We start from the raw sequence: 17,016 nt of genomic DNA on the forward strand, positions 1-17,016 counted from the left end.
ATATTCTTTACTTTTTAGAATTTCGGTGTTCATCATCCATCTCTTTTTCTTCTGATATCCTTTCCAGATTACTTTTATCGGGTTGTGGTCTGCCCATGTGTTCGTCATTATTTCTATTTCTTCTAAGTCTTTTCTGAGATCTGTTGACATCCAGGCCATGTCTATTCTGGACCAAGATAAGTGTGGGTTGGAGTAGAAAGTATACTGTTTTTTATCTTTATTTATTTCCCTCCACGCATCCTGGAGGCAAAATTCCTGCGCCATGTCCTTGAAAGTGTCTGGAAGGGTGTTTTTTTTATTTTTTTTATTTTTCCTGGTACTACAATAATCTTTTTCTATATCTGAAATTGCATTGAAGTCACCTATGACGCAAATGTTCTCATAGTCTAAGTCTTTTATTCTGTCATGTATGTTTTGGAAGAAAGTGCGTTGATTCTCATTTGGTACATAAATTGAGATTAGTAGTATTGTCTTGGATTCCGTTTGTATCTCAACCATTAAAACTCTTCCCTCTCCGTCTGCGTATATCTGTTTTGTTTTCAGATGTTTCCTAATGTAGACTGCAATGCCTCTTTTTTTCTGGTCTGCCAGTGAGGTGTAAAGGTTCCCTAGTCTTGTGTTTTCTAATATCTGTTGGTGTAATATCCATTCCTAATTTTTGTAGTTTGGTAAGTGTCGGGGTTCTTTTAGCTGGGGCGTTTAATCCATTAATGTTGATCGAAATCATCTTTATTTCCTGTTCCATTTTTCTTCCTATCTACTTGTTGTCTTTACTTTCCTGGTGTTTCTTGTTATTCTTTGTGTTTTCCCCCTTGCTCCTTCCCTCTCTTCTCTTTCTCTTTCCAATCTTCTCTTCTCTTCCTGTTCATCTTTCACTTCTTCTATTGATTACTCTTCTTGGTTCTTATTTTCCATTTCCATTCTGGATTCTTGATCTTCTTCCGGGACAAAATGTTGATCGAAAAATTCTTGAGCTCCTTCCAGACTATCTATTTTAAATTTCTTGTCCTGCACGAAATTAAGATACCCTCTGGTAGTAGCCAGTGGAACATCACCTTGTGTTTATTTAGTTGTGTTGTGAGGAAATTATAATTTTTCCTCTGGTCTCTGACACGTCTTGGGATTTGTTTCAGTGTTATTATTTCTTTCCCTTTGTAAAAGATTGCATCCTCTCTCATTTTTCTGTATATCTCTTCTTTTGTCGTTTTCTTCGTGAATCGAATACGGACTTCTTTTGGGAGCTTGTTCCTGCGTGCATAGTTGGTATGCACTCTGTACACCTCGTCTATGTCCCTTCGTATATTGTCTTTGTCTCTCTGTGTTGTTTCAGCTAAGATCTCTGTCATTGTCTCTCCCAGGTCTTCCTCCTTAGTTTCTACTATATTCTGGAACCTTAGGTAAAATGATGCCTTTTCCATTTCCAGATAGCGCTTTGAGCTCCCGATTAGTTACCATCTGTTGTTGTTCCAGCATTTCTACTTTCTTAACCGTCTGTTCCATCTTCAGTTCTGTCTTTTCAATTCTTTGTTCGTTTTTGGTAATGTTCTGTTAGATTTTTTCAATCTTGTCATCCATTTTCTTTATATTGTCATTTATCTCTCCCACATCTGCTTTCAGGTCATCATGGTTTCTTTTGGTCTCCTCATGGTTGTTGGCAATCGTTTCTTGGGTCTTACTCATGGCTTCCTGTATCATTGCCAGTACTGACTGGATATTTGCATACTGGAAATGGAGGCTGACTTTTCTTTTTCCGTTCCAAGCATGGTTTCTATGGTTCTTTGTTGTGCCGGGGATGCTGTTTGGGAGGTCTGATTTGGAATTATTTTCTTGCTTGTTTTGGTTATGGTGGTTGTGCCGGTTCTTGTCATCTTAATTCTTTTTTGCAAGATCTCCCAAATTCTCATGCACTAAAATATTCTTGTTTTATTTCAACCTTGTTGTCTGTAAAAGTGTTATTCTCAGTAATAGTGTCTAGCTTCTATTATATAGGTCTTTATACACTGATAGATCTTATCTGGTTGTAGGTTACTTCTATACATGTCCTTAGAACTCTGATAATCAATTGAATAGTTAATTAGGCAGTTAGATATATACTCAAAAGGGAGGGAAGGAATATATAGGATGAAGAAGGTCGAGGGAAAAACTTAGGATTCTAGCACTTCATTAAATCTTACTATAACAATCAATTAATAATTAATTAATAATTAATTGTTTAAATATCAAAACAATGTAATAGTTAATAGTTTATGTATCAATACAATATAATGGTCCAGCTATCAGGTCTGAATCTACCAGGATCTATTCACTAAATATCACTGACATAAATATATGATTAAATATTTATTATTTTTAGATTAGTATTTACTTAAAGTTATTTATTCCCATTAAGTTTCAATTAATCAATTAATCATTCAAGTAATCATTCATATAAATGGTTAGTTGTCAATTTATCAAGTATCTTGCCAATAAAAAGTGTTAATAAATATTTATATTTTAACAAATCTTAGTCAGATATAGATATAAAATTAGTTTGCTCTTAATGTACAGTTCCCTTTCAGTCTTACATGTAGACGTTCTTGTACCTAAAGTTTTTGTGTATTCAAAGTCTTAGTTTTGGTGTCTCTCTCTTTCAAATGTCCAAATAGCCAAAGAGTCCAATTGTCCAAAATTCAAGATTTCAGTATTGACTATTCACAGTTATCAAACAATTAAATCCAGTTTGGTAGTTTCTGATATTTAGTCCAAACACTGCTTCTTCATTACCAGTCTGATGCACGGCTCTCGCTCGTTCGCACTTTCACTTCCAGCTATTAATGACTCTCTCAGCGATCCTTTGCCCTTCTGTTAGTTAGTCTCTGGTTCTGCTATGTAACTTGCTTTTCCAGCCTAAAAAAAGTCATTCTTCACTGTTAAATCCAAATTTAAGGTCTGGTCCAGAATCGCCTCACGTAAATCCTTGGGAATCTCTTGTTCCAAGCAGTCTCTCTTTTTCCACAGTCACTGCCTGTCAGCTCTTCTTCCACCCTTGTCGTCTTTCGTTCGCCGCTTTTCCTGGCTGCTGTTCAGCCGTCTCTTTGGGGTCTCAACTTCACTGTCTGCCAATTTCTGCTTTCACTCTATAGCTGTGCTTCCCGCATTCTCTTTCGATCTGCTTTCAAGTCAATTTGGATACAGTTGCGATCTTTTCGGTTTGATCTTCGCCCTCCTGCTGTGCGGTTGCAACACTTCGGGCCAGCTGAGATGGCTGATTTTTTTCCCTTCTGGAATTAGGAGGTTTTTCCTGAACCTTCGGGTTGGTTGCTTTCCCCCCCTTGGAAATTCCCCCTTTTTCTATTGATCTCTACAAGATCAATAGTGCCCACATCGGCTTCCTAGATGGGAATTTTGGAGTTTCAAGAGTGGAGCTCCGTTCTCTAACTCCATGTATGTTGACGTCACTGCCGGAAGCCCCAAGAGGCATATTTTCATACTAGGAAGAAAAATACTATATGTAGTATGAAAGGCATAGAATGGGACACCTGACTCAGCAATTGAATATGTGAAACGGATCTGTGTGTCCTTGTTGACCTCTTGTTAAACATGATCCATTACTGTGATGCAGCTGCTAAAAAGGCAAATGCTAATTTGGAAAGTCATAATTCCACTCTACTTTGCTCTGGTAGATCCTGTTTGAAATACTTGATCCAATACTGGCCACAACAGTTCAAAAACAAAAAAATACAGCTATTTATTCAATTTACTGAATTACTTGAGGGTTACAAAACCATCCTTCTGTTCAGTTAGAATGATTTGTGTTTGGGTAGTGTGATATCACAATGCCATAACTATTACAGAAGAACTATTACATTATGTGTGTGGGAAGTCTAGGAAATGGGATAAAATCAGAGCTCTCATCAGAGGTGGGTTTCAGCAGGTTCTGACCAGTTCTGGAAAACTGGTAGTAAAAATTCTGACTGGCTCCACCCCTATCTATTCTCTGCTTCCCAAGTCCCAGCTGATCGGGAGGAAATGGGGATTTTGCAGTAACTTACCCCTGGAGTGGGGAGGGAATGGAGATTTTACAGTATTCTTTCCCTGCCACGCCCATCAAACCACGCCCACCAAGCCATGCCATACTCACCAGCCACACCCACAGAACCGGTAGTAAAAAAATTTGAAACCCACCACTGGCTCTCATCAATAGGAAACTAACTTCCCTGGAAATTCCATTGCTCCTGCTGCAAAAAATTCATTTGTAGCTATTTCTTTTGAATGAAGAACAACTAGAAGTCTTCAGCCAAAGACAAAAAGGGAGCAGGAACAAAAGGTTGCATCACCAATCCAGGAGTGGTCTGTATGAATGTCCTCTCCCTCTTCTAGTTTGGATAACCGTAAATGTAAATCAAGGAATTTCTGCCATTATGCTAAGGAAACAGCAATAATCAGGATTTTAAGATAAGAAAAGCAGTTTGTCATATTCCTAATTTTAATGACAACCAAAGATTTAGCTAATATACAGTATTCATTGTTATTCCTCCACCTAATTATTTTTGTGCTGGTTTTCAAGGTGATGAAATTAAAAAGTTATATAATTTAGAACTCCAGAGAATTTATAAAATAACTTAGGCATTTTCTTTTTTCCCTCTTACAGTTCTGAATTAACATGAAGACTAATCACTCACATCAGCTAGCAGCTATAAAGAATGTATAGTACTTACTGCTTTTAGGAAGTTCAAAAGATCAATATAAATTATGATCATTTTATTTGATGGGCAAATATTGACATATTGTAGACCATAATTTAGTATCAGTGCTTTTCCAATTGTCATTCATATGATTTCCATAAAACATGACTATTTAATTATCCACTAACATTAGATTAGCCTTCTTTATTTAAAAGAACATCTTCAGAATACAGTGTGAAATTTCACTTTAAGCAAAATACAAGAAAATAATTAAAAATGGATAAAATCTTGAGATCCATATTAAATTTTAATAACTTTTCAGGCACTGATGTTCCAAAATATAAAAACATTGGGCCATAGAACATTTTTGTCTTTTATGAAATTTGACTCCTCTGGAAGACTTATCAATTTTTCTTATTGGTAAAGAGTCATAAATACAGCATTTATGAGGCCAGACTTCAGTTTTAGTCTTTGAAAAGACTCTCTTCTAATAACCTGAAAGCTTTCAAAATTATTTGAAGTTTAAGAAAGATTTCTAAAGTAAGATTATTTCTGTTGGCTTTTTTTCTTTAAAAATGTCCCCTACAGATCTGAAAATATACTGACTTCAATAATCCCACCCTCCCCAACATCTTCAACCTTATTTGAATAGCAAAATGCCATTGAAAATCAAGCTATTGTTAGATGGAACAATTTATGTTGTGCTAGTGTTCATTTCAGGAATAACCAAATATGTTGTACAGGATCAGAATATTTTACACCTTGCAGAAGGTCAATCCATAATTACTCTGACAGCTTATTTGAGGGCATCAAAAGATGCTCTTTTGAAATCAACTGCTTGATGCAAAAAGATACTGAACATTGATTGGAGCAGGAGCTCATCCTTGTCAGAGATGTGTCATGCTCCGCAAAATTTACTTGGTATGTAAGATGATAAATAAAAGAGAACCAAATTATGAAGGTCAAGAGAATTAGAAGCACATTTTATTCTAAACAAATAAGTTTCCATCTCTGTAATGTTTCCCAATCAATTCCTGGCCATTTCTTTGCAATTGTCCACACTGGTTAATTGTCTTTCTAAGCAGAACTTAGCCTCACACAGGATGAAGGAACTGCTAATGTTCAGTGCAACTATCCCTAGTGAGGGATATGGTCACAGAAATCTAAGTCAAGGTTTCGATCTTTGGATTCACCTATAATTTGCGCACCATAAATGTAGACCGAAGTCGTTAGGGACTTTGTAATGACAGTGCTGTCTATAACGGTATCATCAAGCAAGACATTGGCATAAATCATTGGCACTTTGCAAAGTGTCACTTCTGTCAACATCCCAGTGATGTGATCTTTAGTCTTTCAAATCTATAGACTGGCATTTGGATCAGCTAAGTGTTCCACAACCTGTCTTGCATATTAAACTTGATTTAGCCAATATCTACATGTTAAAGTGATGCTTGGTTTCCAAATATTTTTAAACCATTTGCATAAAATAATCCTGATACTTTCAAGCTTCTCTGTAGGGCATTACAGTACCACTTGAATCTGCAACTAGTTTAATCAATAAAAAAAGCTTTGCTATTAATTTAAGAAAGAAACAAAGTGAAATGACTAAACACTTACTAATTAAAATCAGATACAAAGTAATCGGGGTTTAAAACAACACTTTAATGCAATTTTACAGAAACTTTTTTAGTTTATTTTCAAACAAGTTTCATAACTCACAATATGCATTATTCTTTTATCAAACTGACTCTAGATTATGTTAACACCATAATGAGAATCTGCTTATACGAAGCTAATTGAAATCAGTTAAACGATTTCTGGACACTGCAGTTTTTTTACCATATAAGCTACACTGATATCTTTTTAAATAGATACTATTTTTACTTTTTTATATAATGTTGATTTCCTGAACATTTTCTTTTAAAACTAAATTCATTTTGTGCTACTTTCCAAACATTTTTACTTCCTTGACCACTGAGGATATTTATTTCATCACTTATATAAGACAACAAATTATTTCAAAGATTCCATATAACAATGGGTGTGTTGCAACCCAATTGTAGTCTGAAGAGAAAGAGTTGGCAGCAAAAAAGGGAATTGTATCATAAGAATTATGCTATAATTAAAATAAAGACCCTTTAATAACCTTCTCATTATGCTATCTGCTTGGGAATTAAAAACAGCTTTGTTATTTGTGAGGCAGACGCTTTAAAAGATCAAAGTTGTGGGAGAAGGTTGATTTTTAATAGGGAATGTCTAATAACTAATGTAAAATATAACTATGTTTTATGATGTTGGTTGTGAAGCCAATTTGTTTTTAAGGTGTCAAAAGAATTATACCTGAACAGTTGCAAAAGATTTCTGGAAATCTTGAAACTAACATTTAATCCAACACAGACAGACACATCTTGTTATAGGCAAAGTTGGAACTGACAAACTGTAAATTCTAAACCTACTCTACATTCTGATCTCAATAACAGACCCTCACATTTTATGTAGTCAAAGTAATATATTTTACTACTTAGCATCTGATTTTCAGAGCACAATTTGCTGAGTTTAAGAAAGATATTGATGCTTTGTGCAAGATTTGCTATTTCAGAATAGGTTGTTCATTTTAATTGCAAGGTGACTTCCAGACACAGCGTACCTAACACCAAAAAGCAAAAGCACCTTGCAAATTTAATCTGCTTTTTCCCTCTTTAGCATTTATTGTGTTTGCTTTTATTACAGAAAGAAAAAAATGGAAGAAATTACAGAGATGCTCAGGAGGATTATAAATGCAAGACAATTTCCTACAAAATTACAAGTTTGAGGCAATATGAATACACAATGAAAGCTCTTTGTGGAACTTCTGGTTTTTTAAAAATATTCACAAAGCTATATTCTTTTTTTAAAATCTGTGTTCATGAAGGACATAATCAATATCCCTGTCACACAGTTGTGCCTCTCAAAATCTTTTAGATAATTGCATTTGGGAGCCCTATCCAAAAAGCAAACCATATCCTCTTCTAGGAGCTAGGAATTGTTCCAAAGCAGGCAGGAACATAGAGGATGGGTTACAAGACAGGCAAGGAGACAGGGTTCATAATAGACATGTAAGGAAAAACTGTATAATAACTTCATCTAACAATTAAATGCTCTCCCTCCCCCCAATGAGCAAATGTATTTACACTTTCTAGGGTCTAGTTACGGTAATTTTGGTAGATTAGTGGGAAGTCAGTTGACAGGGTAATGGTGGAGACGGAATTGTCACTTCTAAAAGTAGTGGTCTACTTTTGTTGCTGAGCTAACTCATGTTGTTGCTGGAAACAAGGTAAACTCTAGGGTTATATGATACAAATGAAAAATGAATTAGCACAAATGCATTCATTTGGTAACAAAATAGGATGCTATTGCTTCTGTTGCTGCTGATTAAATAGCTACAGCTCATATTTCAGTTATAAAGGATCTCAGGGAAACTTACTGATAAATGAAAAAAGAGCATGTATTTACTAGGCTTACAATCTTAACATAATGATAGGCAAAGGGGGGAGGAGGGGAAAAGTAGATAGGAAGAGAAAGCAAGTATAGCCAGAACAAGTGTGTGTGTGAAACTGTCATACTCCACCTTAAAGATGTACTTCATGCTATGGAAACAATGTTGTTTTCCTTCTTGAGGACAACAATAGCACCTATTCATCTCATTCTTATTGCAATGCATGTACAGAAGCCATTTCTGACTACTAGAAGTAATAAAGGAGATCCCAGGAATGAGACCAGATTAAATATTGTTGTATATTCTGTTGTTCTTTAGGATTTGGATTGACTATTCACATATTGTTTTAGCCTGAATGGTTGTTAGATTACATCTGATTTCTTTCAAAACTGGTTCATTTAGTTCACTTTTTTCAGTTTTTCTGCTATTAATATTTCCTTCCTTCCTTCCTTCCTTCCTTCCTTCCTTCCTTCCTTCCTTCCTTCCTTCCTTCCTTCCTTCTTTTCTTGTATACTGAATTTAGAATGACTCAAGATTAGATTAGATTTGACATCTAAGCCAGGCCTAAAAACTTCTGTGTTTACTACTGATGCAGCTTTCCTCCCTCAGTTCAATAAATCTGCCTATAGTTACTACAATAGGCCTGACATATTGAATATGCTTCTGCTGCCAATCTTTTCACACTGTAACATGGCATTTCCAACATTTGCACATTTGTACCACCTAAATCCTTCTAAAGCCTGAACATGGTGGAGGCCCTGTTTTAGGTATGGCATTTCTACATAGATGAAGGCAGGGGGGGGGGGAATGAACAGATTTGTAATTTGGTTTTCTATGCACAGATTGCAAAAGCTAAATTATAAATAGTAAATATCCCCTATTCCTTTACTCAACATTAGAATATTCTTCTTGTTTTTTTAAAAATGCATTGTTAAAATTAAAAACATTTTACTGTAATGAATTTTAGCAAAGGACAGTATGATTTTCAGACCATTTGGCTTCCAAAATTCTTTGTAAACAGTCCCAATATTCTCACTTTCTGCATGCTTTGAATCTCTTCTGGTCTAAACAGCTTACAAATTGTTGCTGTATTGAAAACATTCTTCTCACACAAGTTGATTCAGTTAGCAAATATAGGAATGTATGTGAATATGTGTGTGCGCGCACATGCATGCACATGTGTTCCCATGTGCAGGTTCATGTGCATGTGTGTGTGCATGCACATGCGCACACACACACAGGTTTTTCATTATTTCTTTTGAACATGACCTGTAGTTAATATCATCAGCCAAACTCAGTTATTAGATATGTCAGTGCATTCAAACACTGAAGCTCAAATGATAAATGAAAACATAATGTTAAATCATGATGTGTTTTTAGATAAGCTTCTTTACCTAAAAACTCCTGTACAACCCAGTAGTATTTGCCATATTTGGTTTTAAACACAGAGAAAGACACACAAGCGTGTTTGAGTTTCATAACGGTCAGCAATAGCAAGTTATCAAAGAAAGATTGTGTTTTTCATTTATGAGTGAGCAAAGACTTTCCTTATTACAATTTCCATAATACAATTTCATTTTTTAAAAATAACAGTAGACCTTTAACCTTCTACTGTAGTGAATCTCTCTCTCTCTTTCTCTCCTCTCAACAGAAGCCATGACAAAATTTTGTATTCTCCTTCTCGACTTGGGTGAACAAAAGGTTCAACTTTTCTTCTGTCTAATCATACATGCCTCAAACAGCTTCCCACCAGGTTCTGTCAGTTGGTGTTTTACATTGCTTTAAAAATGCTCAGTGGTCTCTCCTTGGAGTGAGAAAGGAAAAAAAGCTTACATGTAAATGCAAACAAAACCTCTAAATCCTTTGATCTAGTGAGAGAGATTTGATGCAATCTCTCCAGCAAACTAAAGGTTTCATGTAATTACAGAGTACAGCAACAACAACTGATTGTAGGTGTTGTAGTTAAGCCAAGAAGGATCTTGGAGAGCATTTAGCTTATGACAATGGTGTTTGTTCAAAATTATGTTGACCACCTGAAATTATTCAAGAAAAATAATGAATGGAGCATTCATATGCAAGAAACTTCTGCTCTGGAGGTGTCTTATCTTTAATCTCCTTGTCTTGGTTTAGAACTTCCCTCTGCCTTTGAAGCATAGCCACCCCCAGCGCATCCCAGATACACTCACAACCCCATGGAAGTCATTTTGATATCTCCCCATGGATTTTCTTCTCAAACATGAGTCCCCAGGGAGATAGGTTCCTAAAGGTCTTTTGTTGTTGCTGGTCCAAAGAAAAGAGAAGACAGGCATGTCACATAGAGTACATGAAGAGATTGGCCTTCAAAGCCAAAAACTGCTTTGAGACTGCAGAATTAACATATCTTCCATGTACCAATTGTCATTCTAAATGGTGACCTGGGAAGCAGGAGTGGAGTGATGACCTGGTCAACACAGAGTCAGGGACCATTGATTGGACGATGGTGGAGAAGAAAGGGTCCTTGGGAAAAATGTGAGTCTACTTGCAGTTTCTTTAACTAAAACCCATGTTTAAATTTATTCACCAGCTCAGGTCTCTCCCCCCCCCTCCCCGCAGTTTAGCAACGACAACGTGCATGGGCAGATATTTTCAGTCTGAATCAGATAGTAACTCATAGGGAAATTCATGATCTATAACTTTTTCTGCAGTTTTTACATTCCACGATTGTCAGACAGGCTGGCTATGTTACAACAGAAAGAGAAACAGCAAAGAATTAATGCAATTAAAAACTTCAGAGGAAACATTTGAAAAGTTAAGGAGTGGAGAAAGTTCCTCTTTCAAAACTGCAAGTGCCCTCATTGCTCCATTGGAAACAGATATAAGCAGGAACACAGGGAGGAATCAATTATCTTTACAAAACGTTAAAATATAAAGAGAATCAAACGTTGAAAACTGCAACAATATAGTGAGTTAAATGTGTGTTCTTTTGAATTTAGGCTGTACACTAAATGTACTAATGAGCTGTCTGGTTAAATTTAATTGTTTCATTTCCTGGACTGTAGCGGAGGCTTTGTAGAAATGCACAGATGTTGCAAATTTGATAGTTTAATACTCTGAAATACTTCTTAAACTAGTACAAAAGTAAGTCCCATTACACTCAAGAGACTTAATATGTACAGTATATCCATGGACTATGGAGCTGTAAAAAAAAGTTCTATTAAAAAAATATGTATTACATTTTCAAGATCATGAATCAGTGAAAAGAGCTTGAGATGAACCTAATTTGAACACTAAGAAATTCTTTTCTTATCAAACTATGACTATCTAAGCCCTCTGAAGTAGGGTTATCTGTGCTGCTTTCATCTTTAGCATTAGAAGACATAGCAAAACAGGGTGGTATATTAGACAATGCTTTTTTAAATTAAAAGCTGCTTGCTTGTACAGCACAAAAAAGTATATTGTATCTTCTTTCCTAATGCATTTGAAATGGTAGTTTAACTAACAGACTGGGGCTTAAATGCAATATCTCCTATGAATAGAGAGATCTGTGTTCCTTTCTGCAGCATTTAAAAAACAAAAGGACAGTAGGCAAATGTATTTCAATCAGAAAAAGGTTGGTTTGAAATACATTTTTTAAAAAAATCCACATGGGTTTGATCAATATCTTTCTAAACTAGATATAGTCTTAATTTCTGATCTTTATGTTTTATGTAAACAACAGACCTATAATTAATTAATCTGGGGATAATTACCACTATAGGACTAAAACAGGCAATTTGGGATCTTCAAAATATATGGCAATTTCCATAGTTTATGATAGCATGGCCAGTTGCAAGCAATTGTGGCAATTGTTATCAAACATTTATTTAGAGGCTACCAAGTTACTCTCTTCTTTCCCTCTTTTCTTTGACAGGGATTGTTTTAGATTCCCCCCCTCCCAGATTAGCTCAGTATAATATAAATTATGGTTTAGTGGAAGAAGTTTTATACCTTCAGCAAAACAAGTATCTCTTTTGTTTATAATTTATCACCTGCTTTTCCTCTTTTTAGTCAATATGACAGGCTATAACCATGATTGCAAAATTGATGGTATGATATCTGGTCATCTTCATAGGTCCCAATTGGATTTTTCCATGCAGGAGAATAATGACTTGGTAACCAAGCAGTTTAACCTCTGTACAAAAGCCCAACCTTTCTCCTGGAATATATCATGTGATATATCATACACAGAAAATGTTGATAGGGATAGCAATAGAAACTTATTTCATTACCTTCTTTATGTGGAATGAAGATTTTTATTATTTTTTTTTGTGAAAGAATGGCAGTTGCTTAGACAGAGTTGATTGATTGATTTGCTCAATCTTATTGGTCAGCTGGAGAAAGATCACTGATTGGCTTTTGTTCTTAGAATATTCTCAGTGTTCCAAGATTGGCAGGAATGAAGACGATTGGCAGGTCAGCTTCAAACGCTCCAGAGGGATTAAGGAAGAGAAACATTCAATGCAATGGGGAAGTGCCCTATGTCAATATTTTTTCTTCCCCTCCCTTTTGTTACTGGTCATCTGAAAACTGTTGCATGGCAAACAAGATTGTCTGGGAAGCCCAAAATGCAAAGGACTCCAGCAGTACCTTTTCAAGCAAAAAGTATTTTATCAAAGGCATAAAATACAGAATTGTGCTTCCTCCTGCCCAGAAAAGGAAATAGTTTTGGATATACTGTAAGATTTGACATTTCCCTAGAATGATCTTTACTGAGACTATATTTATGCTGATATTGTAACCATTTATCTATTGGAACCTGAATTTAGTATTATTTGGATGGTAATCCTTTTATTCTTTTGAATGCTAACAGGTCTCACTGTCTTGCCAGCTCCTGAATTCAACAGCATAAGTTTAAAATTTCACTTTAAGAATGCATATACCATCTTTTCCAAATATTGGCATCCTTTAGATAAATGTATTGAACTCTTGAAAGTTCCCAGGGTCCATTACTAGTGCTATGAATTCTAAAAATTGAAGTTGATATATTTGGAGATGTCAAATTTTTTATACTGCATAAAAATTAAGTATAGATATTTCTTCTTCTTCTGTCATTTACTTGGTTTCCCCCACTTTAAGCTGGTAGAGAGAAGGTTTAGAGTTGACAAGAGGGAGTGCTTCTTCAGATAGTGAATAAGTAATATATGGAGGTTAGATGACTTTAAAAACAACAACAGAGAATAACTCAGTCATCAGCTATTACTTACAAGGACTAAATAGAACCTCAAGAATGATTCAGGACCAGTCTCTGGGTGACAAACTATGAAACACTGACTTCATGTAGTTTATGAGTTCTGCTTGCGGTTGCTTTTAAAATTCAGCTGGTCTAAAACACAGTGATACATACAATATTACATACATCATAATACCCCAATGTGACACTCTTTCTATGTAAGTTGCACTGGCTCTGAGTGTAAATCAAGGTGCTGATTTCAAGCTTTAATGCTCTACATGGTATATAGCTTGATTACTTGTGGGGCTGCCCATTCCACTAGATCTGATAGAATGTACATGCTACAGATTCATTAATAAAGAAGTGTCATCTGATGGGCCCCAGGAAATATGATTTCAGTGTCACAGCACCTGTCCTGTGGAACAGGCATGACCTGAGATATAGACAGTCCCAAATCTGTTATCCTCCAGAAAGACTGTAAAGATCTGTTTTTTCCCCCCAAAGATATTGGGGCCCAGAAAGTTGATGGAATTCTGGCATGGTTGTAGGTTTTTTAATGTACTGATGATAAGAGTTTTTAGGGGTCTTTATGCTTTTGCCTTGGATTTGTACAGTTTGGCTGTTCAATGTTTGTTGGCTTAGATGGGCAGTTATACCAATCTGTTAAATAAATTTTGTGCAGGGCTTTTACAATTGCTTGATAGGATAGTGAATTGTCTCAAATTATCCAGCAAAGCTTTTCTTGTGTTGTGGAAGTCTGCTGACCTTTCTCAAGTTATTAATTGCTTCTAATGTGATATGTATCATGATATAAAAAATGTACAAAGTGTAACTAAGTCTACTGAGACAAAACCAATAAGTGTAGTCTTATAATCTGCTCTGAATAAGTAACATCTGCTGACTTCTCAAGAGTTGTGCCTAAATAACAAAAAACAGGATTTTTCAATGTGTGCATAACACATAACAGTAGGAACAAACTAACCACATTGTGAAGAATTATTTGTACCATCAGTTTCATGTCAGATAATCTTTGGAGTTTATTTTATAGATTCAACACCACTATCTGAAATAACCATTCATCTTTTCCCAAGCAAAAATCATGCATTGTCTATACATTCTAAATCTCTATCGTTATTTATTTTATACAGCATTTCCTTTCTTAAGGCACTAACTTGTTTCAGTGCCATCAACTAAAGTTTGCATATTACATTAATTGTAACCAGTGCAACCTCCTACCTATCCATTCTCAAGTAAGTTCTTCTGTTCAATGCCTTATAATGCCTTATTCAATAACAAAAAATAATTAATTAAAATTTTCCTCTTTTCAACTTAATTAAGAAAATTAATTAAAATTAATTAAAAGCTAGCTGTTTTTCTGGCCATTGGAGATGCAAAAGATTTGTTTAACAAATATTGTGGAGAAATAATCTGAAGGTAGGAGCTCTGATTTTGAAATGATATATAAATGGTTGATTTATATATCTTTACAGGTTCCAATTACAGTAGTTATGCCTTTTCTTCTAAGAAATTCTATTCTATTCTATTCTATTCTATTCTATTCTATTCTATTCTATTCTATTCTATTCTTCATCCTGCTTTATGTTTCCTCTAAATTAATGTTTCTCAACCTTGGCAACTTGGAGATATATAGACTTCAACTCCCAGAATTCTCCAGTCAGGGCTGACTGGGGATTTATGGGAGTTAAAGTCCATACAACTTTAAATTGCTACTGTTCACAAACACTATAGTAAATTAATATCAGAATTCAAGATTGCTTCCCTACATATAAACATTTTTCTTAAAAAAACTCTCTTCAAATCCTAAAATTTCCTTAGTTTAAATTGATTTCTTGTATACAATTAAATCATTATGTATACATAACGATCTATTCAAATTATTATAAGCTTCATTGTATACATTTATAATCTATGTTTAATTCACATAAATTCTGCAGATAAACATGGGAGCATAATTATACCAAACATAACATAATATATCAATCTTCTGAATAAAAATAAAACTGAAAGTAAGAAGGCCCTAAAGCTGCCAATACACTGTGGCTTTAATATGTTACAGCTTTAATTCTAAATTTGTGAATTGCAAGGATATTGATTTATTATGCCTTGGACATGTTACAATGCTCATAGTTGTCATTTTCTAGTTTTTTCTTTTGCTATTAATTAAACATCACAGCATATATTTCACTGAAGAACAAAAGCCTATTATAGCCTTCTCCAACTTGGTGGCCTCTACATATGATGGACTTCAACTGCCATCACTCCCAGTCAAAATGACCAAAAAAGCTATGTTAATTAGGAAATATAACAGGCTGATGATTCTACCTGTGATCAAATAAACGTTTCCAGAAAATATTACAAGCAAAATTGTGATATCTTTTGTTGTTGTTTACTTGCCATCAGCATGTGATATTGCAAAGTGTTCTGCTCATTTTGAATTTGAAACTTCAAATTAGATGATTGTTATCTTTTAATATCTTTCAAAAATATTTCCATGTATTTAATTGAGTAACTGACTCATTAGCTGAAATTATTTTAATGTTCATAATGATCTGCTGGACAATTACTTTTTCATTAAAAATAAACTAGTAAAAGAAATCCCAGAATTATTTTAGGAGTCTAGGTAGCATGACTAACCAATTTTATTAAATGGCATTGTTATCTTAATAGGGAAAACACAGTACCAGATCTCTTCTAATTTTTTTTGCCATGAGAAACTATATAAACATAATATAAACTATATATTAACATATTAATATTTAAAGGGTTAAACTTTTTTAAAGGGTTGAATATGATATCCTTTGCCAGGACTTGTTATACACAACTTCTCTTTTTGTTTTCTTTCCTACTTTCTTTGCCCTCGGATGAGATATGTATGTATTTAAAATAGAGTATTTTCTGTGGCGGCAGGCCCATTAGGGCAGCGGTCCCCAACCTTTGCGGCCTGGCTGGGAGGAGAGAAAGGGGAACTGGGCTGTATTGAGTGGTGGACCAACATGCACACCAGTCACACAAGGGGCAGGGCGATGTCCAGGTGTGTGCACTCATAGCTGTTCGTAGTTGAGCTGTGCATGCATGAGCATGAGTCGCATGAGTCGAGCTACATATGTGCGTGCATATGTACTGGCCCATCACTTTTGTGAGTTGAGCTGCATGTGTGCAGGCCCACTGCTTGTGCAGCCCAATTGCAAATAGGCCATGGGCCAGCATTAGGGCATTACCTCCCCAGTAATGTTAACAATGACCGGTCATAGCTTGATGAACTGGCTGTAAGGAAAAAGAATGTACAAAGAGAGATAATACTCCCTCAAAGGCAGATAACATTTTGTCAGTTTGCTCCAGAGTAGCTAGACTTTGGAAGTGTATTCTTAAGAGACATGCTTATCAGATCATCTGCTGATCCTAGTCATATAGCCCTTTAAATGACCTTAGTGATAAAGTATGGCTAAAATGGCAATGAACAATATCTTCTGTTTTCCAAAGTCTGCCCTGTAAACTCATTCCAGGTTCTCTTCCTTAATCTTTATCTTTTACTTTACATAAAACAGATCTACAGAATATTTCCTGCAATTGCTTATTTTTTAAAATCACTTCTTGAATTGAATTTAATGGATGAAGGGATGGCAGGGACTACAAAGTAAATTAGCACAAGTATTCTAACACTTTAATTT

The 17,016-nt window shown here is 35.1% G+C and overlaps 1 protein-coding gene across 2 annotated transcripts in view; it reads left to right on the forward strand.

The window, feature by feature from the left end:
* HOXA5 (homeobox A5) overlaps positions 1–8,422 on the forward strand; it is a 144,950-nt gene extending 136,528 nt beyond the window's left edge. For both annotated transcript variants that reach the window (XM_087892632.1, XM_087892633.1), the window contains one exon: positions 7,395–8,422. The gene's annotated coding sequence lies outside the window, so the exon portion shown is untranslated. The remainder of the gene's footprint in view (positions 1–7,394) is intronic.
* Positions 8,423–17,016: the final 8,594 nt, after the last annotated feature.

This window comes from Pantherophis guttatus, chromosome 4 (genome assembly GCF_059756535.1).
Source record: "Pantherophis guttatus breed Tessera chromosome 4, ASM5975653v1, whole genome shotgun sequence".
Classification (NCBI taxonomy): Eukaryota; Metazoa; Chordata; class Lepidosauria; order Squamata; family Colubridae; genus Pantherophis; species Pantherophis guttatus.